General features: G+C 48.7%; 1 protein-coding gene across 2 annotated transcripts in view; it reads left to right on the top strand.

Moving 5' to 3' along the window:
* NSMAF (neutral sphingomyelinase activation associated factor) overlaps nt 1–27,918 on the top strand; it is a 2,198,666-nt gene that overhangs the window by 1,402,247 nt on the left and 768,501 nt on the right. The window lies entirely within an intron of this gene.

Here is a 27,918-nt window from a genome sequence, read left to right as displayed (position 1 = left end):
TGGGGAGGGTGAGTGTTTCATAACCTATTCTGGGTCTCTGGCCTTGCCATACGAATTTCGTTATGCGTTTTTTGGCTTCTTTAAGGAGTGCTTCCGGGGCCTCTAAAGGGAGCATCTGGGAAAACGTACAGGACCCTGGGCAGGAGATTCATCTTTATGGCGTTTATTCTTCCCATCCATGAGATTTGCCCCCTACCCCATGTCTCCATCCCTTTGAATAATTTGTCGAACAGCGGGGGGTAATTTGCCTGGCTTAAGTCTTCGTGGGGCCGGACGATATTGATCCCCAGGTATTTGATCTCTTCGGTACAAATTTGAGGACCCAGGGGGGACAGCTCCGTCAGGTCCCTGTCTGCATCTGGGGCAAAAGCAAAGATCATTGACTTCCCTATGTTTATCCTGAAGCCTGAGAATTGGCCAAAGCGTTCGATAACCCGCACGGCGGCCGGGACAGAACTAGTAGGGTCCCTCAGGTGGAGCAGTATGCCATCTGCATAGAGGCCGAGCTTAAAGGTCCAACCTCCAACGTCAATACCGCGGACCATCGGGGCACATCTGAGGTACTCCGCAAGTATTTCCATGGTCATGGCGAACAGGAGTGGGGAGAGGGGGCAACCCTGCCTCGTCCCCCTTTGAAGGCCAAATGTTCGTGACAGGCGACCATTTACCATGACTCTGGCAGAGGGGTCTGTATATAAGGCCCTAATGGCTCGTCTGATTCCCTCACCGAAGCCCAATTTGACAAGGACTCCATGTAGGAACTCCCAGTCCACCCTGTCGAACGCTTTTTCGGCATCGATGGCCACCAAGACAGGGTTATCTCCCTTCGGTGCCGCTTCCCTCATGAGATGCAGGGTTTTACGGAGGGTGTCCGCCCCCTGTCTCCCCTGTACGAAGCCCACCTGGTCGGAATGGATGAGTACCGGCATATGGCTGTCTAGTCTCGTGGCTATGATCCTGATGAACAGTTTAGCATCCACATTCAGGAGGGAAATTGGTCTATATGACCGGCAGTCTGCTGGATCTTTGCCCTCCTTCGGGATCACTGTTATCAGTGCTTTGCCAAAAGACGGGGATGCACTCCCGGTCCTCATAATATATTTGTGAATAGGCCCGCCAAGAACCCCGCTAGTAGGCCTCCAAAGGCCTTATAAAAGCCTGCGGTGAACCCGTCTTCCCCAGGGGCCCTGCCCAGCTTGAATCCCGATATTGCCTTGAATACCTCCTCTCCCGTTATTGGGGTGTCTAAGGCTGATGCCTCTGAGGAGTCCATCACAGGCAATGTTACTCCTCCGAGGTATGCTCCCAGTGCCTCTGCCTCCACTTCTCCTTCCCCCCCGTAGAGAGTCTCGTAAAACCCTGCAAATTCCTCCACTATATCCTCGGGATCAGTTTTTGCCCCCTCCTCCCTGCTTGAGATCCTTGTCACCCATCTATCTCTCCGTTGGCCCCGGGGTTTGGCCGCCAGCATAGCGTCAGCCTTATCTCCTTTTTCATAATACCTTTGACGCAGGTGTTGGAGGCCCGCTACAATATTGCCCATCTCCAATGCTCTCAGCTCTTGCCTTTTCTCTCTTGCATCCCCCAGGTCCCTTTCCCTCTCTTCGTCACCCTTCCCTTCAGATCCCTCCAATGCTATTATCTCCGCCCGTAGCCTATGGGCCAGGAAGGTCCTGGTCCTTTTTTTGGAAGCCCCCTCTCTAATCAAAACACCCCTCCAGGTCGCCTTTGCCGCCTCCCACACTGTCTCTATGTTAACCTCGCCCGTGTTGTTCAGTTCGAAGTATTCGTTGATCGCCTTTTCCATCTCCTCCTTAAAAACCACATCCCTAAGTAGGAGGTCATTGCATTTCCACAGGGATTCTCTGGGCTTCAGACCCGATACACTAATATCTGCCCAGACCATATCATGGTCCGACCAGCTAACCGGGCGAATGGTGCAAGACTCCACTCTGCTCATGTTCTGGTGCCCCATGAAAAGGTAATCTATTCTCGTTCTGGTACCATGGAACGCTGAGTAGAAGGTGTATCCCTTTCGCTCCAGATGTAATTCCCTCCATGTGTCCACAAGCCCATAGCCCCACATCAGCTCCCGGAATTTCCCCTGCAGTCTACCCCCTCTGCTGCCTAGCGGGATGGCCTCTCCACTATGGTCCAGCTCCCGATTTGCCCACAAGTTGAAGTCTCCACCCAGTATAAGGAGCCCCTCTGCTTTGGCCATTATCTCTCCCATTGCCTCTTTGAGAAATTCAGCCTGGCCCACATTAGGACAATAGATAGCTGCTAGGGAGACTCTGGAGTTGTGCAAGTTACCCGATACAATCATGGCTCTACCGTCTTCCCTCCCCCACCTGGTTACCTCTGTGAGTCTCTGGTTTCTCTGCAGGATGATCCCGACTCCGCTCCGCTTCGTGGGAGCGGATGCCCAGAAGGTCTGGCCCACCTGCGCTCCCGGGATGGCCCTCTCCTCTCCCGTGACCGTTCTAGTTTCCTGGACGAAAAGGACATCTATTTTAGCATTCATTTCCCTCGCCAAGAGGGAGCGCTTTGCTGGGGAGTTCAGACCCTTTACATTGAGTGAACCTATTCTCAGTGACTCAGCCCGGCCCCTATTCTCATTGTCTGCCACTGGATCCTTGCCTTGTGTATACCGTCTTCCCGGATCTATGCATGCTGCCACCTTCCCATGTGGTTTTGAGACTGTGTGGGTCCCAAAAAACCCAACTCCCTCCCTTCCCTCCTCCTCCCTCCCCCTCTTTATCGCGACGCCTGCCAACGGGCAAGCCACCAGGGTGAATGCAAGTCCATCCACCGCAGTCCCCTTGTAAAGCTCAGCATCCCCGGCCGAGGCTGTTTGATTCAATCTCTAGGTTTCTCTAATGGCGAACCTCTGACCACTTAGTCCTCTTCGGCTTCCGTTGTGGGGGTGTTTAGTTTCTTGAATTTCCTTCTGCCCTTTATCTTCTTCTTTGTGGACCAGGGGCCCTCTGGCTCCCTCCTGGCGTTCCGAGACCCCTGCACCTCCATCTCATTTCCGTCCTCTGGGGTATCACCTTTGAGTACCTGCAGCACTTGGGATGCCTCCTTGCCGCTAATCACTCTATAGTCCACTCCTGCACGCTCGAAAGACAAGGCGAATGGGAAGGACCACCTGTATCTTATGTCCTGGCTGGTGAGCCACTGGGTAAGTGGCCGGCACTCTCTTCTGCGGGTAAGCGTGAAAGCCGAGAGGTCCTGGTAAATTCTAACTGTGTCTCCTTCGAACAAGAAGCTCTCCAGCCTTCTCGCTTTCTCGAGGACCTCCATTTTCTCTCTGTAGCGGAGAAAGCGCACAACGATGGACCTTGGGCCGCCCCTCACTCCGCCTGCCCCTCGGTGGGCTCTTTCCAGCTGGACTTCCTTGCCCCCCTCGAGTGTGAAGAGTTGGTTAATGAGGCCTTGAACCTTTCTCCCCACGTCTACGGCCGTCACGCCTCTCTGTTGAGTCACACCCGTGATGCGCAGGTTGTTTCGGCATTCTCTGTTCTCTAAGTCGTCCATTTTCAGGACTATGTCCTCCTCTCTGATTTCTAGATCTGTTAGCCTCACTTCGTACTTCATGTCTAACAGGTCTGTTTGGAGGTGGTTGTTTTCCATTCCCTCCATTTTTTCTTCGAGCGTCTCCACTTTCCCCCCCGAGATCAACTATTGAGGCTTGTATGTCCGTTTGGATCGCCTTTATCTCCTGGAGTATGTCCTTGAGGTCGTCCTTCGTTAGCGCTGCAGGGTGGGGGGGGGGGGTCAGCACTTGAAGGCATGGTGTCTCTGAGTGGTTCTCCGAGGGGTGCGTGGGACCGGCGAAAGCGTTGGAGGGAGCGGATTGCGCACGTGGGCTGGGTCGGTTCCAGGGCTCCGATCTCTGGGTGCACTTTGGAGTATGGGTGAGGGCGGGGGCGATATGTAGGCGCCCCTCACCCTGCCTTAATGTTCCCTCTGGTCGTCTTGGGCTCTCCCTGCTTCCGCGGTGGCAAGCTCGCATGTGGGGGGGACCCCGGAGATGGCTCGGGTCCTCTCGAGGGGAGCTGAGTTTGCAATTGGGGCCTGTTTCCCTGGATGCGTCACAGCTGTAATGTTCCAGAGGGGCCCCTGTCCTCAGGGGGGAGGCCGGACCAGCTTTTGTGGAGTGGATTGTACTGGCCCGTGCTCGGTGGGCACTGGAGGGGGGGTGGGGGGGCCCAAACACAGCCCGCCGGGTCTCAAGTATCAGTTCTCCCCCCTGCGCTCCTCACCACCTTCAGGCCGCCAGGGGCCGTCACACGTCTGTTGTGGGCTTGGGCTCCTTCACTGGAGACTTCTTTTCGTGTAGGCCTCCGTGTGCGGGGGATGGGTCGGAACGCTCCCGGTGTCCTGATTTGCTGCTGGTGGAGATTTCCCAGGGACCGTCTGGAGGCCCCGCACTGGAGCGGTTCTTGGTGGTGGGGGTTCTCACCAGGATGCCCCACTCGCCCCCGGCCCAGCGCGACATCCACACACCACCGGGGCAGAGCTCCCGGGCCCGCGCGGCATCCGCGCACAGTGGGGGGCGTGCTCTGGCATCCTCCTCGGTGTTATGGGTGGGGGGGAGCCCCCAAAGCTCTGGGCCGCGGGGGCGGCTACCGGCGGCTCTGGGCTCCGGTGCGGGTCTGGCTGAGGCCTGGGGTACCACGGCATCCGAGAAGGTGTCCTCTCTGTTGCTCAGCGAGCGGGGCCTCGAGTCCAGGCTGAATCCGCTTTCGGAGGAGCGCTCGATTCGTTGGGCTGCTGCCGTGGGGCACACGTTCTCGCCGGGGTTACCCCAAACTCCCGGCTGGGGATTGGCTCAGAGTGCTAGGCCCTGCCGTGGCGGAGGAGCGCTGGTCTCACATGTCCAGCATGCTCCGCGCCCCCTGGCGATCTCCCACATAATGTTTTTTGCTCCATGTGAACATTGATTTCTCCAGTGATCCCATTTCCTTGCTCTGTAGATGTGTCTACCTACTGTAAAGTTGCAGAAGTAAGGCTCGGACACAAAGGCGACATTGTTTTAGTTATAAACGTTTATAAACCAGTAAAAGGGTTGGACAAACAGCCTCTGTGTCTCTAGAGCTAAGAGTGGATTCCCTGCCTCAAAGAAATCTAAAGAAAATGTCAGTATGTCAGATAGTCATTCACTGTTGTGTCCAAAATCCCTGCTTCTGACCCTAACACTAATAACTTAAATCTAATGTACAAGGATGTTATAATCACAACTAAACTGTTAACAGTTCTTGCCAACAGAAAGTTCCCAATGTCTCGAGTTGTCAAAAAACAAAATGTGTTCCACAATGTTATATTCCAATGACCAGGGTTTGGCTCCTTTCACTTGGATTTTCAAAGCTTTTCTCAAAAGTTGCACAATGAAAGTTCCCAGCTTTCCTGTGAACACTTCTTCCTCGTTCACGGAGGGTTTATATCTGGTTCACTCTTCTACCAAACAGACCCACAGGAAATTATGACAGATGGTCCCTAGTAGTAGCTTCCTTTTGTAACTCCTTGGGTCCCAGACCCTGTGTTTCTTGCATGAGGTTCACCTTATTCTGAGACCTTCATATGGGGGCAAGAACCAGACTCGCAATGGTATTTTAAATCAGTTTGGTGTACTCGCCTGCCAAGCATATATTCCTTTCTTGTTTGTCACTTTTACTTTCAGGGGCCCAGACCCTCTTATTCTCTGGCTCTCATATGGGTGCGGTTGCCAGACCCTTGGTTTACTCTCCTTCCAAGCATACAATGGTTTCTTTCTTTCTGTTATTCTCAGGGTCCCTCTTATCTTGTGCTCTCTAGTCATTCCCCGATTCCTCCTGGACCTCTAGCACCTCTCGTTATGCATGCATACCCGTTTGCGTGGTTGGTGTCTTCCGAGCAGCAGTGCTCCGCTGTGAGGCTCCAGTAGCGTTTGGGGTGCTCTCCAAGTACAGCGGCGACTCTGCCAGTTACTCCTTCCTCAGGCTGTGGTTTCCATCTCTGCCGGTCACTGCTTCCTTCTCGTGCTGCGGTATGGGTCTCTGTATTAACTGGAGGGAAAGCCCGACACAGATCCAGGACAAAGGGTTATAGATGAATGTGTACAAAAAGGGAGTTGTGTCCTGGCTGTGAGAGTCTGAGCTAGTTGCAATTTATTTAGTGCAAATCAAATCTGTTGTGTATTCACTACCCATCAGTGGCACTATTTATGCATATCCTAGGGTAGGAGTACATGAAAAAAGAAAATAATAATACACATGCGCTAGCTTGTTTATAAGAAGAGGTACAGCTTTTATTAAGTTGCTGTCCTCATCTACTTGTAACACTTTTTTAATATAAAACTATGAATTCAATGTGAAAAGGTGCAATCATTCCGCACATATAACAAACAACAATGCATAAACAATATGCGGTGAGCATAATCAAAACAAATTGATGCATGAATATACTGCATGGTAACAATTGTAGAGAGAAATACTTATACATGAAAAAATGCTTCTAATACATTCTGTACTCCTCATTATTTACCATGTTATAACAACAGGTTTAAGCATGTTTTCCTAACCAAAGTAAACTAACATAACCTGTTGTTCTTCTAAGATGAAGACCTTGGATAGGTCTAACATAGCCAGGCTAAAGGGTGACCAAAGTAATGGATCGACGTCACTGAAATGAATCCAAACAAACATTTTAAGGGGACCTAACAACACCTAAAGGTGAAAGAGTCCCAGGACATTTCGGCTTTCAGTGGGTCACAGCCTTCTTCATGGAGCCAAGGTAAGGTATCCCCTGTTGAAAATAAAGGGGAGTGAAGGTTACAACACCTAGTGTGTAAGGAATAATGTGAGAGCGCAGTGGTTAAAACCTATGTACATAGACATGTAAACACTAAAAAGAAAGGACACAAAAAATCAAAACACTAGTTTTCTCATATTGGTGGTCTTGTACTGACCTTGCACAGGACTGGGTTCTAAGTGTAAGCCGGAAGGCTAAAATGTAAGAAATAGTGTGAACCCCTCATCTGGGACGTGGTGGGTTCCCCTCACAGCGAAGAGCTGCCTGGAAAAGAAAAAGCAGAGGGAGGCTCTAATAAGTCAAAGTAAGAGCCCCCTAACTTTCTACATTCGACAATGTCCAAAGCCTTCAACATATGATTGCGTAATAAATATGGACGCGGCTGGATGTACCTTAAACTTGTGAGGAAAGGATCCAAATTGGATAACTGTGTGTCCCTGTAGATTTGGGAACTGGAAAATGCGGGCTGGGAATGTCTGTCCCACGCGGGTATGTGGAGCTGCGAGAGTATGTGGGAGCCAAAGATAAAATAAAAATGGCACTATGGTGAAAAAGCGCCCAAAGGAATTGCATGGTGCAAGAAATGAAGCGCCGGGCTCTGGTGCCCGTATGGATTACCTGCCGTACACGAGCCAGTGTAGATACGTGGGTTCGGGAGCTAGGTTTAGCACAGAATGAAGCTGTGTCCCCAGAACGTGGGTGCGCAGGTTCAGTAAAGTGAATGCTACACCTCTGCGCATGCGTGTTAGGAACGGAGTCATAGTAACCAAATGCTGCCTCCTCAAACGAACACGCCCGCCTCGTAATGCCGGCGGTGACTGCAGCGGAAGGAAAAAGACGTGCTGCAGACGCCGCAGGGAGGCCTTAAAACTATGAGAAGATGCCACTCATAGAGAACTGTGTGCAATGCTAGTGTGGCGCTGTGAGAACAAGTGAAAGTAGCCTGCAGACGCGAGGCTAGTGGAAGCGTCTGGATGTCCTAGGTCGGGGGAGATGGTAATCCCTAATGTGGGCACAAGTAGTGCTGAACGTCCCACATAAATGAAAATAAAATGAAGTTAACAGGAGTGCTAGGTGACAAAACGTAGGCAATGAGGCACAGTAGGGAGAGGCAGGCACAAAAGGGAGTTAGGGGAAAGGGGCAAGGGGGAAGGCCTCGAAAGGAGTAGTCTTGAGGTAATACCTCATTGGAAACATCACAAAAAAGAGGGGGGCTCATGAAAAGTAGCCCTGAGGTTCTGCCTCATTCAGACCCGTAGATATAGACTGAAGTTTATACATCCACCATGATTCTTTGAAATTTAGGGAGTTTGTGATGTTGCTGGTGTTGTATACTTTGTTCTCCACCCACCAAATGAAATTATCTGGGCCATGCTGGAATTCAAGGAAGTGCGGTGCCAACGGTGCCGCAAGGGTTTTGCAACGGATTCTGGACCGGTGTTCACCAATTTTTTTGTGTACTGGTCTCGATGTTTGTCCCACATATCGTAGCCCGCAGGGGCATTCTATGATATAGATCACGTTGAATGATTTACAATTAGAGAAGTGCCTTAATTTCCAATCTTTACTGCCTAAATAGAAGGAGTTAATTTTTGTTGGTCAGTTTACATACTGTGCAGCTTCCGCAGGGATGGTGCCCATTGATTTCTCTAAGGTTCCACAAAGTCGATCTGGTGTTGTTTTTGCTCATCCTAGCATCGGTAAGCATGTCCCTCAGATTTTTTGATCTTTCCAGTGCCATTCTGGGCATAGGCTCATGAGGCAAGCTGAGCTGTATAAGTGGCCAGAATTTTCTTATTAATCCTTTAAGTTTGGTAGTACTGGGTCTAAATGTGGTAACACATGCCATGATGTTTTCTTTCTGGATGTCATGGATTTTTGGAGAAAGAAGAGCTTCTCTTGCATGAATCTAGCTCTCTTCTGGGTGTCTCTGAGCAGTTTTCTGGGGATATCCCCTGGCTTTCAACTTGTCTTCCAAGGCTGCTGCATTCTTTTTCAATTCTGAGATGTCTGTGCAGTTTCTTCTAGCTCTTAGAAACTGCCCATATGGCAGGTTATTTCTCAGGTTGCGTGGGTGATTGCTTTTGTAGAGAAGTACAGTATTGCGATCAGTCTCCTTTTTAAACATGGTGCATTCCAATTTGTTGTTTTTGGGTCTAATAGTCAGATCCAGGAAATTGATGCTTAAATTGCTGCTGTTGATAGTGAATTTAATCTCCTCCGTGCAATTATTGGGGTCTCCAGCAGCCTCCCGGAGTTCGGGATGCCGGAAGGGTTTCTTGGGCAGAAGGCGGCATAGTCTCTTCGTCCTGGACTAACTTCATGCTCCCACTTGCCTCCGTGCATGATCTTGTTGCGCAACTCCTTGCTGGCCGGGTGAGTGTCTCCCGGGTTTCCTCCTCCTCGGATGTCCATCTCCATGTTGGTTTCCCTATGCTATTTTGTATTGCCTTTGACCAATCAAGGGCAATGAGAGACTAGACCATTCTCTCTGATTCTCTGGAGGGATCTTCATATTACTGTTCATCCTCTTTGTTACAGTACTTGCATTGGAACTGTAGGGAAAGCAAATTATGTTCTCTGGCGCCTTAGTCAGGTCTAACGTATTAGATTGGCTGATTTACAATAACAGATATTGGCACTAGTTGGAAAGAGGGAAGGAGAGTTTGGTAAGGGAAAGGAGGGAGAATGTTCTAAAGCGAAGTTATGCCGCATCATGTCTGTGATACTCCCTCTGTGTACCGCCCCCCCAGGGGGACAATTGCACTGTGGATGCACCACCCTGTCCCCATGGGAAAGGTCTCCCCATAGGGGAGAAGGGACAACATCGACCGATTCATCACTCTACCTAAAGAGCCGCGTTGTGCTAATGTGATGCTGGAAATGCCTTTTAGAGGGCCAGGGCCTCCTAGTCCTTGTCCTACCACTTCTCTGTGTGTGTGTTTTCTTTTTTTTTTTTTTTACTTTTATTTTTGGTGGCAGAGGTTTACAACAAACACGCATGTTAAAGCGAATGATGCATCCTATATACACATGAACATTATTGCAGTAGCTACAAAGGCAATAGGATAGCATAGCACGCAGGGAATTAATAGAGCATAGTGTTTCATGGTTATCAAGTACTTTCCAATGGGGCCGGAGATGAGCCACTCTCAGATGTTCTCATCTCTTGATTGTTAAGGTAGCTGTTGAATGCCGTCCATATGTTCTTGGGGCGGGAGTGAGCAGGGGGCATAGTAATGTATTCTTCTTCACAATTTCGAGACCATGTGAGCAAGCTTAGCCACTTCTGAAACGTCGGGGGAGAGGGGCTCTTCCAGCTTTGAAGTATACATTTTTTGGCAACTATGCAGCTTATGTTGAGAAATTTAGCCATGCGTTTAACATCATCACTTTTCCACACCCCAAACAAGATCCCCAGTGGGTCAGGGTCAATTGCAGTGTCAATTACCTCGGCAAGTGTCTCTAGGATACTTCCCCAAAATTTCCCCAATTCACGGCAAGTCAAAAACATATGCAAGTGTTAGGGAGAATTCTCTGTTTAGGCTGAATTTCCTAACCTAGTGAGTCCCCCAGCAGCTTTGCTGGATTTTTGGGGTTTATTTTTTTTCTCCTGCCAAGAGTGAGACTCTTTTACCCTCACTCTTGGACATGATTTGAGTGTGTTTCTTTGACTCTAGATGTGTTTAATGGGCAATGGGGTCTTTTACTCCATAGGGCTTCATGTGTTTTTTGATGTGTGTTACACAGCACCCTCAGTACAGTAACACAGGGGTGTCATAGTGACGCCCCAGTACATACTCCATACCCTGGGACTGACTACTGTCTCCCAGTGCCTGTAAAGTCACCATTGACTTTACTAGTCTTAAATTCTGAACAGAACCAGTACAAACCATCATATTGTGGACGTACTGGCTGGGGCAATTCAATTGCCCCGGGGTCTGTTAGTCGAGGGGGCACGTCTCCGTCCCCCCTGATCAAGTTTTGGCTGGTGGCAGTGGATACTACTTTTTATATTCAACCGCGAATATTTCTCTATGGGATTTTCCCATTGTTCGAGGCTACTAACTTTATTTATTTAATTACGATAGCCTCGAACATACCGCCGGTTTATTTAATTAATATTAATTCTCCGGTTGGTATTTTTTGCCAAAACTCAGTTCTAAAATGGCGTTTGTGTGCCCTTCTGTGACTCCAACACAAGTCGAGCCCTTTGTTCCACTTTTTGGCAGGCTTCTCCACAGAAGCCCTCCAAAGTGGTGCCACTATGTCTGGGGTACTTAGGAGGGGTGGAGGGGGATTTAGGCACCCTGGACTGAGTTGCCTAGGCAACTCAAGTCGCACTCCGTCCTGATTGGCCCAAGTGGTGAGCCAGCCGGCTCACCACTTAGCATGTTTGAGTGACAGCTAAGCTGAGTGAATGGGGGTTTTCTGCATAAAAGCAGGGCTTTGGGGACTGGAACTTTAGAAGTCGCCACAGGACCTAAGAATCCGACGAGGGAGAAGCTGAGCCGACCTGCCACGACGACACCACCGGTGGAGCCCTGCTGGACCGTCTCACCACTTTTCCCAACGACAGAGGAGATCTCCCGCCGGAGAGTCTTCTTCCTTTGACTGGTTGGGATAACCAGTTTCACCGTCTTTTCGCCTTCCCGACATATCTCGTGGCCGCCTTGCCTGTGCCAAGCACCCCGGCAACCGGGATACCGTGTTTTACCACGACCGCGAATTAAAGGGTAATACCTTTAACTGGAAAACTCTGCGGCTGGTTTCTTCCCTGGCAGTTTCTTCCCTGGCAGTGCAAAGACTTTCATCTTTCCTCCAAGCCGAGATCTTCTCTTCCCCTGGACGACGACGAGACTTGCACCCGCTGCCAGGAACAACTGCCACCGCTGGAGGATCCTTCCCACTTAAGGTACTGTGTCCCGCCCGGCTTCCCTTGCCACCGACTGTACGGGGTAGATTTATCCCCCGGCTTTCGAACCTGGGTTAGCCTGGGACACCCTGGCTAAACTTTTCTGAGCCTCTCTAAACTCTTTTCGAACTCTCTGCAAGACTTTCTAAGCCTAGTGTAACTGTGTGATCTTGGGCGCATTTGTGCTCTGCTCTCTTTAAGAGTGGGCCCAGCCTATGGACTTTGGCTCACAAAGTGACTTTTCCTCTTCTGCCTTGCTAATAGTGTTCCTAAATCTTAGAGTGGTGTACCTTCCCATATTCTGTCTTTTTCCCTCCCTTCTTCATAAACCTATTGGAGTGCCATCTATAGTTAAGCGCTCACCTCTGTATGGAAATAAGTGGTGTTAACTAAGACTTCTCTGATAAGGAACAAGGGTTGTATATATTATAATAGTAATTGTGTTTAGAGTGTTTTACCATAAGAGTGCTGGAGTGTTTCAAACAGTGTGTTTTTAAATAATTATATACTTTGATACCAAAGCTCTGGTCAGTGTTTGCTTGTATTATTGTGTCTGAGTGCCTATTGTGTGTACTTTGCATGCTGCCTAACTCTTCTTGAGGGAAGTCTGACTGCTCAGCCACAGCTACCAGGTAAATCTGGGTGGTACAGACTGCTACCAAGTGGGTTTACTGCTAACACCTGTAGTCCTAAATCTTTTGCAGTGTTCCCAAAGGGACCTGCACTGGTTTCTGCCTAACAGCAAGTGATTAGGTTTCTCCACCTTGCAGCATGGACAGGAATGTGTGGTAGTGTGGGCAAACTTAGAAATCCTGAGAGGGGTGTAGTACAACCTGTTCAGTAGTTTATACTGCATAGCTCGGTAGCGGAAGTTGAGGGAGACCTTTTTGGTATCGAAGCGCATTTTCCCCCACAGTTAGTCGGAGATCTCAAAGCCCAGTTCCTCTGCCCATTCGTCGCGTGCCCTGGAAACCTGGGCTGGGTCGCCCTCTAGTAGCATCTTATATAAAGAGGAAACAACGCTGCGGGTGCCACCCAGTTGGCAATGTATGCTATCGCCGGAGTGTCAGGGGGTTCATTAGGGAAAGTGGGCCATGTAGTGCGGAATGCTGCCCCGGAGCCTATAGTATTGTAGGATCTCCAACGCGGACCCGGAGTGACCCGGCTTCCATGTCTGTGGGTCGATAAACATGCCATCAGGGTAGAAGTCTGTCCGTGCCTGGTAGCCTAGAGTCCCCCAGTGTTGAGCCAGAGCAGTGTCGTGTGTAGGCTCCAGCCCAGGAAGGCCCACACGGGTAGCCATTTATAATGTGGAGGGGATTCCGCTGTTGGATATAGCAGTCGATTCCAGGCACGTAAAGTGGTTCCAATTGGATCAATGGGGGAGTCGGGCACATAGTGCTGGTGTAATATGAAGGACATTATGTTAACACCAGTTGCTGCGAGGATCTCCAGCTTGACATGCGGGCGGGTTGGGGAGCCGGGGTACCAGTGAGTGGCTTACTGGGCCTGTGCCGCTGTCCAATAAGATATTAAGTCTGGGGTAGTAAACCCCCCCCCCCCCCTTCTCATATGGGAGCGTTATATCAGCCCATTTCTTGCGCACCGCACCGGAGTGCCATAAGAACTGTGCGCATGATTTGTGTAGGCGTGTGAAGTATTTCCCACTGGGCCATATGGGTATGTTACTGAAAATGTATAACAGCTTGGGCAGTAGGACCATCTTGATGAGAGAGAGCCTCCCGGCAAATGACAGTGGGAGAGGACGCCATTGCACCATTTTTGTTTGTCTCAGCCAGCTGTGCTGCAGTCAGGTAGTTATCTGTGAGCAAGGTGGTCCTAGTCAAGGACACCTGGACTCCCAAATATCTGATTCTGCCGGGAGACCAGCGGGGAGGGTATTCGGTGACTGGTTGTTGGATACAGTAAGTAAGCGGCAAGACCTCGGATTTGGTCTCACGTAGTATGTGGTCAAGATGGTCAAGATGGGTGGCAGAGTCCCTAATGTATAGGAGTATGTCATCTGCATACAGTGATATGATTTCCGGGGTGTCTTTTAGTCTTATCCCCCTGTGGGAATGGCGTGCTCTGATGTGATCCACCATAGGCTCTATTGCTAGAGCAAAAAGGATCGGGGAGAATGGGCAACCCTGTCGGGTGCCTCTGAAGAGTGTGAACAGAGTGGATGTCAGAGTTAACCCGAACCCTAGTGTTAGGCAGAAACCTGTGCAGTTCCCTTAGGGACCACTGCAAAAAGTTTAAGACTACAGGTGTTGGCAGTAAACCCAATTGGTAGCAGTCTGCACCACCCAGATTTACCTGGTAGCTGTGGCTGAACAGTCAGACTTCTCTCAAGAAGAGTTAGGCAGAATCTAGAGTATACACATTAGGTACAAAAATACAGTAGCACAAGCAAACACTGAGCAGAGCTTTGGTATAAAAGTATATAATTATTTATTTAAAAACACTCTTGTAAAAATACACTGGCACTAATATGTCAAGCAAGTTCAAACACAGTCACTAGAAATATATACACCTCCCTGATTAATTATTCGACAAGAACACCACTTATTATCAACACAGAGGTGAGCGCTTAACCAAGATGGCACTCCAATAATTATTTAAAAAGGGAGAGGAAAGGCAGAAATAGGAAAACACACAATACAAGCACTTTAAAAGAACCACAGCAAGTCAAGAAAGGCAGGGTCTACTGTAGAGCAAAAAGTTCATAGACCAGGCCCACTCTTGGAGAGAGCAAGGCGGAATGTGCCCAAGATCACACAGTTGAAGTACACTTTAAAAGTCTTTGCAGATAGTTCAAAAAGGAGTTGGATCAGTTCAGAAAAGTTAGTTAACAGGTCCCAGGTCACCCCAGGATAGAGAGTCAAGGATTTACGGGACACCTTGAACAGTCTGTTGCAAAGGAGACCAGGCGGAACACAGTACCTGAAATGGTGAGATAGCTCCAGCCGGGGCAGTTCCTGGCAGCGGGTGCAAGTCGGTGCTTCGTCCAGGGGAAGAGAAGATCTCAACGTGGAGGAAAGCTGGAGGTCGTTGCACTGCCTGGGAAGAAACCAGCCGCAGAGTTTCCCGGTTAAAAGGTACTACCCTTTTATTCGCGGTAGTGGTGAAGCGTGGCTATCCGGCCGCCAGGGTGCTTGGCACGGGCGATTCGACCACGAGACGATCCGGGAAGGCGAAAAGAGGGCGAACTGGTTAACCCCACCAGCTCAAAGGAAGAAGACTCTCCAGGAAGAAGATCTTCTCTGTCGTTGGGAAGTGGTGAGTCGGTTCAGCAGGGCTCCACCGGTGTTGTCGTTGCAGGTTGGCTCAGCTTCTCCCTCTTTGGATTCTTTAGGTGCTGTGGCGACTTCTGAAGTTCCAGTCCCCAAAGCCTGCTTTTATGCAGAAAACCCCCATTCATCAGTCTTAGCTGTCACTCAAACATGCTAAGTGGTGAGCCGGGCGGCTCACCACTGGGCCAATCACACAAGAGTGTGACTTGAGTTGCCGAGGCAACTCAGTCCAGGGTGCCTATTCCCCCGCTCCCACACATCCTGTAGACCCAGACAGAGTGGCACCACTTTTGGAGGCTTCTGTGCAGAAGCCCGCCAAAAGTGGAACAAAGGGCTCGACTTGGGTTGGAGTTAGAGGCGGACACAAATGCCATTTTAAAACCGAGTCCTGGCAAAAAGACCCAAGCAGGGAATAAATATTAAATAAATAACCCGGCAGTATCTTTCACATTGCACCAAAAGAGTGGTGCGTTTAAAATGAATGGGTAAATCCCATAGGAAATATTCCGGTGGAATATTTCGCGTGGTAACCACTGCCACCAGATAGAAACTCGACGAGGGGGGACTGCACAGTGCCCACCTCGAAAAACAGACCCAGAGGCAATCTAATTACCCCTACCAGTACTCCCACAATATGATGGTTTGTACTAGTTCTGTTCACAATTTAAGACTAGTAAAGTCAATGGTGACTTTCCATGCCCTGGGAGACAGTAGTCAGTCCCAGGGTATGGAGTCTATGTTTGGGGGTCACTATGACACCCCTGTGTTACTGCACTGAGGGTGCTGTGTAACACTTACCAAAAACACATGAAGCCCTATGGAGTAAAAGACCCCATGGCCCATAAAACACATTACACAGTCAAGGGACATTCTCAAATCATGCCTAAGAGTGGGAGAAAGAGTCTCACTCTTAGCAGGAGAAAAAAATAAACCCCAAAAATCCAGCAAAGCTGTTGGGGGACTCACTAGGTTTGGGAAATTAGCCTATACAGAGAATTCTCCCTAACACCTAGCCACAGGGGAGGTGTATAACAGTTTAATGTATCCAATCATATTGGGGCTGATGCCCATTGTCTACAGCACCAGCCACATATACTTCCATGACACCATATCGGACGCTTTCTGAGCGTCGAGTGTGACCGCAATTGCGTGCGCGTCCTGATCTATCCAGGCCATCACATTAAACAGCCGCCTGATGCTATGAGAAGTGGATCTCCCCGGTATAAAGCCTGCTTGATCTTCGTGGACCAGATGCATCATGATTGAGAGAAAGCGGTTCGCTATCGCCTTGGCGAAGATCTTGGTGTCTAAGTTCATGAGGGAGAGGGGCCTATATGATTCACACTCACCGTTGGGCCTGCCAGGCTTGAGCAACACCGTTATAACGGCTTCACGCAAAGAGGGAGGGAGGATAGACAGGCGGAGCGATTCATCCCAGACTTCCAATAACTTGGGGGCTAGTATGGTTATGTGTTCCTGGTAGAATTCAGCCGTGAGTCTATCAGGACCTGGTACTTTACCTTTAGGCACGTCTGAGATGGCCCTGACTATCTCGTCCAGAATGATCGGGGAGTCCAGCTGGTCTCTAGTCGAGGAGGAGACGCACGTTGTGGGTATTTGATCAAGGAGGTCCCGCATATGTTGTTCAGTGTGTTCAGGGGGTTGGGAATATAGGGTTGTATAGAATTCGGTGAATATATCCAGAATCTGTTGGTCCGACCACTGTGAGATGCCTTGTTCACCCTTAATAGAGGTGATTTGGGTCTGACCTCATTCACCTCTCATTAGAGTAGATCGTGTTTTCCCGGGTCTATCAACCTCCCCATATTTCCGTGCAGCCTGTGGGCGGCTAAAGTACTGGACCTCTCTGGTGTCATGTGCGTTGCATGTCTGGAGTTCTTCGCTAATTAGAGCAAGTTTAGTGGGATCAGCCCTTGTGGAACAGTCCTGTTCCAACTCACGTAATTTGGTTTCAGAACGACTGATGGCAGCTCTTATCGTTTTTAACACACCCGCTTCTCTGGACATGGACATCCCCCTGATATATGCTTTGAAGGCATCCCACCGGACGCCAATAGAAGTAGCCTGGGGGCTGTTGTGCTCAAAAAAGGACTCAATGTCAGCGAAAATGTCAGCCTTGAAACAATGTCCCTAAGGGCCGCGGATTTGAAGCAACATGTGCTGTATGTCGGGATGGGTGTTCCCAGTTCCACAGATACGGTAATTGGGGCGTGGTCATATAATGTGCGGGTCAGTATCTGTGCTCCCTCCACCCTGCCCAACACTTCACTCGACACTAGAAATAGGTCAATTCTGGAGGAACTATCATGGACGGAGGAGTAAAAGGTCTATTCGCACCGTTGAGGGTGCAGTATCCTCCAGACGTGTTGGATGTTAAGTGTTGCGCTGTGACTATGTAGTCTACGTGCGGCGCTGGACAAGGGCCTGAATGCGGTCCCGTACCTGTCTAGATTGGTGTCCAGTATAAGGTTCATGTCCCCCCCCCCCACCCCACATATGATCTGGATTCCCACGTATCCCAGCCGCCAGTGTCCACAAACTCAGGGGCATCCACATTGGGATCGTAGGTGTTCACAAGAAGGTACTCCCTGTTTACTATGGTACAGTGTAATACGACATATATACCATCGGGATCTATGTAGCTCTTGTGTAGTATGAATTTGATGGATTTGTGGATGAGTGTCAGCACGCCTCTGGCCTGTGTGGAATAGGAAGTGAAGCATCTGTTACGTCCTCCTGATGGTGCCATGCTCCCCGCCTGGCGGCCCGTGGAGTGCGTTTCTTGCAACAACAAGATTTTGCAACCGTGTCTATTGGCATAGGCCATCATTTGACGGGCCTTAGTGTGGTTACTCAATCCCTGGACATTCTAGGACATTATGGTAGTGGGCATTTCACTTGTCTAGGGCACATCCCAGCTCACCCATCGTGGTATGCACTTGCAGATTGTCTAGTTACTTTTAAGACGGTCCAACATAGCGCGATTTGCTGGTCTGCCCCCGCCTTTTCCAATGTAACTTGCCAGAACCCTACCTCCCCCCTCTGTCGCTGTCAAGTAATGACCAGTGGCACCCTTGTCCTCCCTCTCCCTCCCACGTCAGCCGCCCTTAGATGGACGCCAGCGGACCGATCCCAACATGGACCGCCCGCGTACTTTTGGCCCAACGGGGGCTCGCACCAAGCAAAACTTCCAACATAGTTTTGCAACTGCAGTGGGGTACACTGTCATGGGCCCAACAGGGGCCAAAACCTAAAACCTCCCCTCTAGTAACCATTGCAACCGCAGCGAGGAGTGCTGTTGCCGTGCATCTGACCATGATAATAGCATTGAAGTACCAGGAGTGGTACTACAGATGGGCAGTATAAACAATGCAAACATGTTATACCAATGCACCGACTAAGCGGTGACTACGAAGTAGACTCAGAGCAGCTGCAGACATGAGCCGACGCATCGAGGTCTTACGGGTATAGCAAAAGATAACTGTATATAAGAGCATAGTGGAAGTAATACTATGGCTGGTACTTTATGGGGTGAGAGCTTCTAATAACAGTACAGATGTCAGAGCAAATAGTGATGGAGACATTATCGATGCATGTAGGAGGCAAGCATTGTCTCCGTACCCGCTGTTCTTAAGAAATTCAGGGGATTCAGAGTACTTGAACCTTTGGGAGTCTGAGCATGGTCAAATGATAGAGCAAACATTGTACCTGAGATCGTAAACCAGGCTGGTGGGCCGCAACCACATCACTGTAAATCCCACCCCCACGCAGGGGACAGTTGAATTGTTTTTACCCTGATCATGAGCCCCATCAGGCCAGTATATCAAACCCCTACAGAGTCAAAGACCAATGAGCATCAACGTTCAGGACATGAACACAATGGAGACGGATAGGGCACGGCTCAGTCATTGTCCATGTGGTCTTCAGCTGGGTTGTGGAGAGTAATCTGTGATTCGATGAACTTCACAGCCTCATCCGGTACCGTGAAAAAATATAGTTTTTGCCTGAAAGTGAATTTAAGTCAGGCTGGAAACAGCATAGCATATGGGATGTTGCGCTCTCTCAAGAGCTTTTTCACGGCCAGAAAGTGACGCTGCTCCTGTTGGACTCCTACAGAGAAGTCCAGGAAGATCTGCGAGCCGAGCCGAAGCTCACCCTTTTCTCGTGACAGGCGAAGGATGTGATCTCTATCCCGATAGTTGAGGATCCTGGCAATGATAAGTCTGGGAAAGTCGCCAGGTTTAGGCCACGGCGAGAGGGCCCGGTGGGCGCGTTCATCCGTGAAGAAGGGTGACAAGTCAGGGCCATCGAGTAGTTCCTTGAGTACATTTTCAACTGCCAACTCCATGCGCCCTTTAAGGGCATTTTCAGGGACCCCGATAATCCGAACATTGTTTCGGCGCGATCTGGGCTCCAAATCGTCGCACTTTGCCCTGACCGTCTTCATGTCGCTTGTGAGTGTAGCGACAGTGTCCTGGAGCGTATGTAGAGCATCCTCATTGGTTCCAATTCTGGATTCCGCCTCTGTGATCCTGGCACCAGCCTGATCAATCTAAGTTTTACGTGATGCAACATTGGCATTAATGTTGTCCAGTTTTTCGTGAAAAGAGGCAACGTTTTTTCCCATGGATTCCCTCATTGTGCCAAGGTCAGGGGTTGGCGTGCTTGGATGCGAGTCAGTTTCTTCCTGATTGGCAGATGCGTGCCCTGGCTCTGACCGAGGTGTTGCCTTTACAAATTTGTCCATGACACCCACTTTATTGTTATCACGGGCTCTGTTCGACATTGCAGTATGTGCAGTGGTTCTCTGTAGTCCCAATTTAGCAGGAGTGTGGTCTTGACGGATAATGTGGTGGTCGAATATGAGGCTAGCAGGCATCTGGGTAGAACAGCTGGGCAGGAGGGTGTAGTTGCAGGCACAGCTAGCCGGGCACCAAACGGTCACAGAGGAGGCCCCAGTGTGTGAGTACAGCCCCCACGATGAGCCGCGTTCAAAGTGGTGTGGGACCCAACAGTGTGGTTAGGAATGGCGGTGTCAATGAGACAGGGCGTGCACAATCACCATTGTTCACAGGTCCCACAAGTTAGTCAGCTGTGGCAGAGAGTATATGCTGGGCAATGAGTGCAATGGGGACCGCGCATCCCAAATCAATGTGGGGCTGATTAGTGCAGGCCAGTCGACGTGGTAGGGAGGACACTGCAGCAAGGACGTGAGGCCCCCAGTCGGGAGAGGAAATCAAGGTGCGCCAGACCACGCCGCAGTAATATTATGGCCCAGGCACTGACGGTAGTGACAGTTGTGGTACAGCGCTGTGGAGTATAGCGCCAATGGGAGGCCAGCTAGCCCAGTGAAGATGAGCAGGTTTCAGTCTAGGTCCAGTACCACCAGGCCCCTGGGGTCCCTATATGTGGGGCACACACAATTCCGTACCTGAATCCTTTGGGGCCCGATGGGCATCCGGGGCATAGGAGAACATCAGCCACCCGCCGGCAGGTCGCAGGGCCACAGGGGCACAATGGTGGGGTGGTCAGTTAGGTACCGCGGGCCGTGTCCGCCAAGGAGACTGTAGACAAGCCCGGAAAGTATCCGGGGTAAATGCCGCCAGCCGCGACCACGGCGACTGGCGGAGCAACGGCCACAGAGGGAAGGGACCCAAAGCACACAGTCGTCCGGCTCGGCAGTTCTGAAAGGAGGAGCAGCAGGTGGATGGTGGCCCTCCCGGTCGCGGTCTCCATGTCGCGCGCCAGGCGCAGATAATGCTCGGCTCGCCCCCCAGCGTCAGAGGGCCAGCTGCAACAGCCACAGCCCCGCCCAGCAATGCAAGGCGACAAAGCTCTCCTTCTCTCTCACCACCACAGCGGTCACAGAAGGGGGGGGTCAGGGCACACAGGGCTGGCTAGCCTGATTACTCCACAGCAAGGGGCGGCAGATGGATGGCGGCCCTCCTTGCCGAGGCCCCACACCACGCGCTGGCCGCGGGTGACAAGTGGTCCGGACTCAGCACCAGAGAACCAGTCGCAGCAGCAGCGGCCTCCGCTAACAACTCAGGGGGGCGAGACTCCCCACCACCTCCACCGCCGCCGATCGCCCAGGCCCCAGAGGCGGGCCAGTCGCAGATCAGGACAGGGCCGGCGACCTCCCACGTAGAGCCGCCAAGGCCCGGCTCGGCCGATGATTAGGTCGCACACACCTCCAGGCTGGCAAACAGCAGTTCTAGGGCATCACAGCTCCGATTTCGTCCGGGGTTGAAGGAGATCGTAGCCCAAGCCAGCAACCTCACAGGGTGATAGGATTTGCAAATGAATAAATGTAATATACGCCGTTGATGCTGGATTTCGTGTAAGATGCACACGGAGCTCAGAAACTTAGCGGCCAGTTTCTGGCTGCTCAACAGTGCCCCCATCTGTGTGTGTTTTCTATGTTTTCTGCCATTGAGGTCCAGCCTGGACCTCTGGCAGTATAGCCCTTAATTTCTCCTTTTAGTGAACAACACCCATGGGATACCCTAATGGCACCCATGGGTGGGGGTACACCCTTGTACCCCTTGTGTGTGTTTGTGTTTATGGGCAACTGTGTTGCCCACAGAGCAGGGTATGACCTAGTGGCAGCTACATGTTGATTTGACAGTGGCTCCAAGTGTCCTCCATTTTTGGGACACCCAGTCCCTGCCGTGGGAATCTGTGGATTTCTAGACAAATGCAAGATGGCCATTGTAGCCTCTTGGTTTCTATTGCCTTTACACCTTGTTTCCCAAAGTCATGGGAAGCAATGACTCTGTTTCTTTCTCCCTGACTGGCTGTTGGGTGGAAATACCATATATGGCCCTGGACCTGCCTCCTGTCATACTGACTGAAGCCTTCCCAGAGACTGTATTGTGGGTACTTGTATGAATGGAGTGTGAAGTCAACTCAGATTCTGGGTTGTGGCTGTCTAGTTTTGGTTGTGTGCCACAATGCATTGGCCATCCCTGACTTAAACTGTAGTGAATGCAGTGTAGTGTTCTGAAAGGCTAGGGGCTTACTCCAATCCGCATTCTATGTTGTGGGTGTATGGTTTGGGTGAATGGCCTAAATGCCTATGAGCCTGATTGGCTGACTGCCTGCATTAATGCACTTATGTACGATTGGCTGACTGAGCCTGGCTCAGCCTGAGTGAATGGAGAACGAACGTGTATAACTAAGGACCCCACGCTCAACAATTTGTTCTGAAGCTGAAACCTGAAGCTTGAACCCTGGGTCCAGTCGGAGGAAGGAGTTTGCAGCTGCATTTCTTCAAGGAATCTGAAGACTGCTGAACTGACCCAAAGATGGAATCAAGACAGGACCTGGATAGGCAACCTCTTCCTGAGCTACTAGGCACCATTGTGTGCCTGCTACTCTTCATCATAAGTACCCCGGAAGCCAGTCCTGTGTGCCTGCCATCTCGGAGAAGCATTATTCGTGAGTCCAGAAGAGGAGTGCTTGGACATCTCTAAGTTGTGTCGCCTAGGGTCCTGAGAGTGTTTGTGACTGCTGGAAGTCAGATTGCAGCGTATCATCCAGAAGAGGGGTACACTGGCATAGTGCTGCTTGACACCTGGAGCTGCGAAAGTTCCACCTGATCAAAGCATCTTTCAAGGGACATCCCTGACTTGACATCTGACCACTTGTTCCACCGAAAGAATATCCCAGTTCACTGTATGCAGAGGAGGGTCAGCCTATGGTGGGTTTCCCGCCACCATAAGCCGAAGAAGACGTCCTGAGGATCCAGCCTTGGTGAGGGTCATTTTTCCAGTGGTCGAGTCCAGGTCACCAGAAGCCTTCCAGAGAACCAAAAGTCGGTAAACTGTGAAGCCCTGAAACCTGATACCTACTTCTGCCACTGCACCCGTCGTCACTGAAAGGCATCCAAGGCCCCCATGGGTCTTATCCTCTTCAGCCAGGCCTTTTCGGAGTCCACAGAAAGTTTCACCTTTGTGCGACATCCACAGCCGGAGTAACGACCCGCCAACTATGACCATTGCAAAGACCGAAAGTGCTACCTTTTCGACACTGTCTGGTTACTCCTTTTCTCTTGGACTCGACATCCCAGTGACTCCTTGTTTCAAACCGGGTCTTTCTTCAAAGGGTCTAGTCGAGTAAAGCCAATAAGCTCCACCACTTCGCCTGCCAAGGCACCAAAGGTACTGTGATGAGGAAGAGCATCTTCCAGCCTCAGGAATCACCCAGGGGTCCCAGAGCCATCTTGGATCCTGTTCTCTTCTGCCACCACAGGTACCGTGGGATAGTGGAACCTGTAGAAGTAAAGCAGAACATTTGTGAACATTTATGGACTGGGCTGTAATAGACAAGATTAGGTACACCCTTACTTTTCGCTTATGATTGCTATGCTTTTTAAACTGCCAGCTGTGGGTGCATTTCTAATTCAATCTAAAGTATTGTGTGGTACCATATCGAGTATATATTGTATTGCCATTATTAGAATAGTATTGCCAAAGTACAATGTATTAGTCATATGTGTGTATATATATCAGATGTTTATATATCTGAACCTTATTTTATATAAAGAAGCTATGTTATCACCTAACATAGTGTGTGGACATTCCTTTGTTCGGGGCTCACTGTACTTAAGAACCAGCCTGCATCACCTCTGGTCCATTGCAACTTTATAGAGAACCTTGGTCCGGGTGCTCTGTGCCTCTATTCCTACCATAAAGAGTGCATAAGGACAGATACCCCCCCCCTCCATTCTCTACACTGGTGGGATCAATGGATTTAAGACTCAGACGCTTATTCACAGAGGGTTTTCCAATGGGGGTTTGCCATTATAACACAAAATTGATAAGTGGCTAAGCACACCTTGACTCTAGGGAATTTTAGGTATGTGAAGAGTGCAAGGGAGAAATCTATGACTCTGGCATCAAAAGTCAATACATATATTCTAATCCAATAAAGTGTCCATACTTCATGGAGACTCCCGTCCCTGGCACACCTCTATTTACTTAATCACTATCAGTCAAATGTCTTACAATTTTGCTTTCTTCAGATAATATTAATGAATTGTACTTCTTCAAAGACCAAGAAAGTGTCCACAAGTCTTTTTTGTGTTTAAAGAATATTGTTTACTCAACAGATTACTCAAGAAAAGATTACTCCAAAGATGATTAGTAGAATTCTTATGACATGTATATTTTTACCAAAATACCAGTCACTTTATATATCAAGATTTTTACATTCAAACATTTCTTGTTTTGACACAAACATTTTAATAAATAAAAACACTTTTTGTTACAAATTATCAAGCTCGAAGCGTTTCGAGAATAAGTTCTCTTCATCAGGAAAAAAGTTCATGTCATCTTCAATTTTCATAGTGTGACAATATTTCTATAGAATAAATTAATTTACAATTAGGTGTTGAAAATGACTTTGTTTGTCTAATTCTAAAGCACTGTTTTCAGTAATCAAGATAAATTGATAAGTACTTCACCTAACAATGTTCAGCTTGCTGATGCACTTCTCTAGTGAATATGTTCAACTTTGACAGTATCCCTGTAGAGAGTATATTGACAATCTGTTAACAGTCTGTCTTTTTGTAAATCAAGAAGTGGGTAGGGTATACCTTGGCATAGTCATTTACCTTGTGTGTGTCCTAGGATTCCAGGATGGTGAGTTTAGGTGGTAGAGATAACAAGTTAAAATGACTGGTTAGAAGATGGCCTCCCTTCTTCAGAAATGCGTGACAACTCCTTCCTCATCTCCTGTTCTCCTTATGTAATGTCCTATGGATGATATATGGTATTAGGCAATCGTCGTACCACAATGTATGCCCAAAGCTTCCCTTAAAGTAAAAATGGTTAGTGCTCACCACTATGTTGTGGTGTCCTTGTTCCTGGTTGTTTTTCTGATTAATTGTACGTCACTCTCTATTGGTTATATTACGCGTGTCCCTGTAAGGAGACAACAGCGTGGTATTTCTTTCCTCATCTGTCTATTAAACTTGTGAATCCATGTAAGACCCATACTGGAGAACAGGAGTTACAAGTAAGTAACTTGTTCCTTCTTGTTCTTCCTCCTCATAGACAACCCAGGGGTCCCCTCTGCCACTTGTGCCATCAGCCGCACCTTACTCTGAGTTGCTCCCGTGGCTCTTCTGGCCACCGTCCCATCTGGCTCTCCTCTCTCACTCTTAACGGCTCTTGAGGTGAAGTTAGATTCTTGCCTTTCCTGGGTGTCCAGATTGGTGCTCTGGCAACCCCCTCCTCTTCTGGACTTCTTGACCTACTGGTCTCTGTGCCCTGCCGTACGCCTTTCTCCCCACCTCCATGGGCCTATTATTCTTCAGCCACCATTTATTCCTCCAGTCACTTCCCTGTCATTTCATTTCTCTCTCTTCTTTGATCATGCTTCTCCCCTGTGTCCGTGTCAGACTGATGAGGGGGCTGGAGGGGGGTTGGGGTAGGGAACCCAGACAAGGGTCTGGGTTTTCAGGTACTCAATTTCATCTCCCTTTTCTTCTCTCTGGCTGCTCCGGGTTCTTTATTCTTTATAGGGAAACCCTTTTTGTTTCTACTCATTCCAACCTTCCCCCGTCACCTTGTCCAGCTTTGGCGTACGTTCACTACGTAGGTATTGTGATAATTCGGCAGGGATTTATTTTAGTTCGGGGAGCCTCTGCCATCTGCGTCCGTTCAGTCTGCCATCTTGGACATGCCCAGTGATCACTTTTGAATATATATATATATCTTTCTTTTTTTTTTTTCTTTTTTTTTTACATGACACAACATAAATAATTTGGCATGGACTGTGAGCCAAAACGTAGTTCTAAGCGTCCAAGTATTTTGTTTGGGGGAAAACCTATTTACATTATGCTGTGTTGTTTTGTTCTGGTCACAGTGCTGTACAGTGCAGCATTTACATCTGTGAGTATGCTTTAAGGTCAGTGCAAAAAAATCAATACATTCTGAAAAGCATTGATTACTTTCTATTAGGAACTATAATGATATACGCCGCTGTGATTGACATACCATGTGCCAAAATAGTCTATCAATGTTTTATTGTTACTAAGCAATGGCATGTACAGGGTTCATATAAATTTTGGTTCCGATGGATTTATGTTTGTTTATTGTTAAAGGTTTTTATATAGTATAGCAAGCACACAAGTATCTGTTGGCTTTTCCACTGCTAGCAAGACAGTTATTTGTCTACAATAGATGTGATCTGCAGATCATTAACCCTCTTTTACCACATTTTTGGTATAAACTGATTGACAACTGATATTAACATGTGCTTAGCTACCAGACTAGAGTTATCCTCTCATGTCACAAGTTATGATGTAATGTGGGTGCAAAGTGTGCACGTACACTGCTGGAAGTGAAGGAGCCCAACAGTGAATTCTGTTTTTGTAATACTGGAACGTGAAGAATTTCACCAACAAAAAAACTTTTAAACATTTTTGTAAATTGTGATTCCTGAATGAGTACACATATGATTCTTATTAAGCTTTCCACACAGAATGTATTAAAGCACATTTGTTTCTTGAGTTTCCAATATTTCCTCCCAATGGTAAGACAATTTTTGGAACCCTGTTTTGCTTTTAGCAATAATGACAGAAAGTGCCTTACTGGATCTCCAGTCGCACATGTTCGAATTTCTGGAAAGAGATAAAGCTGGCCTTTAAATTCTTCTAGACTTAGCTGAGTTTGATTTGTTAGATCGCAAACGTTTGCTGGATGTCTTGTACACTACTGGGGACAGTTCAAAAGAAGCTGTTAACTGGATTCACTCTTTTCTGAGCAATAGAGAATCTCGGTTATGCTGGATGATGCCTCCTCGGATGTAAATAAAACAAATTACGGAGTTACGCAAGGAGCTTGCATGTCTCCTGCTCTGTTCAACCTATACTTGAAGCCTTTTTGTGATCTTTGCGGCGTCTATTTTGACAACTACGCTGACGATACTCATCTTGTGATGGAGCTGAGTGGTGACTGGTTGAACTCCACCTATGGCTTGATAAAAGTCTGAATGTCTAGTCATTTGCTCTGCCTTAATCCTTCTAAGGAAGAGCTTATGATTTACGGCTCTCCACATGTAAGAGCAAAACTTAGTCCCGAATATAAGGTTATGGAATTAGAGGGTACTTGTATGGGCACTCTAGATAAAGTTTGGAATCCTCTCTTAACTCAAAAGCGCATGTTGATGGAGTGGTCAACAGCTCTCAATACCATCTTTGAGTTTTGAGGCAATGCAAGCCCTTTCTGTCCCAGAATAATTGTGACATCCTGGTCCGAGCCATTATTGCACCTCAGCTGGACTACTATAATGCTCTTCTTTTTGGAGCTAATAATGTATAACCAGACTCCAGATTCTTCAAAATGAAGCAGTTCGAATTCTACATGACATCCTGAAAAGAGACCATATATCACAGGGTAGAAGAGAACTTCATTGGCTGCCTGTATCTGCCAGACTAAGTTTTAAGGCCCTCTCTATAGCTCACAGATGTTTATTTGGGAATGCCCCCATCTACCTTAAGAAACCTCTAACCCCATACATAACATCTAGACATTTGCATTCCAGAACTCAAGGACAGTTGACTGTACCAAGAACAAAAACGTCTAAAAGAACTTGGTCACTCTTTTGTTGTTCGGATCACTCTAGCATGGAACGCAGTTCCCCAGAACCTACTTTCAGAGTCACGACTTTCAGTATTCAAGAAACAATTGAAGACTTGGCTATTTGAATAAATCCCATTATTTCTAGCCACTGATTCTACCGCTTGATAGTAATCTACTGGTTGGCCTGTCTTTTTACTTCTCTGTTTTTATGTTCTGCGCTCTGAAGCATGCAGGCTTTGGCGCAATATAAATATATAAATAAAATATGGTGCATGCAATAGTCCAAAATGATTCACATTCC

The sequence above is a fragment of the Ambystoma mexicanum genome, chromosome 5q (assembly GCF_040938575.1).
Source record: "Ambystoma mexicanum isolate Mex_15411 chromosome 5q, UKY_AmexF1_1, whole genome shotgun sequence".
In the NCBI taxonomy this organism is placed as follows: Eukaryota; Metazoa; Chordata; class Amphibia; order Caudata; family Ambystomatidae; genus Ambystoma; species Ambystoma mexicanum.
This window is presented reverse-complemented; position numbering and strand designations above follow the sequence as displayed.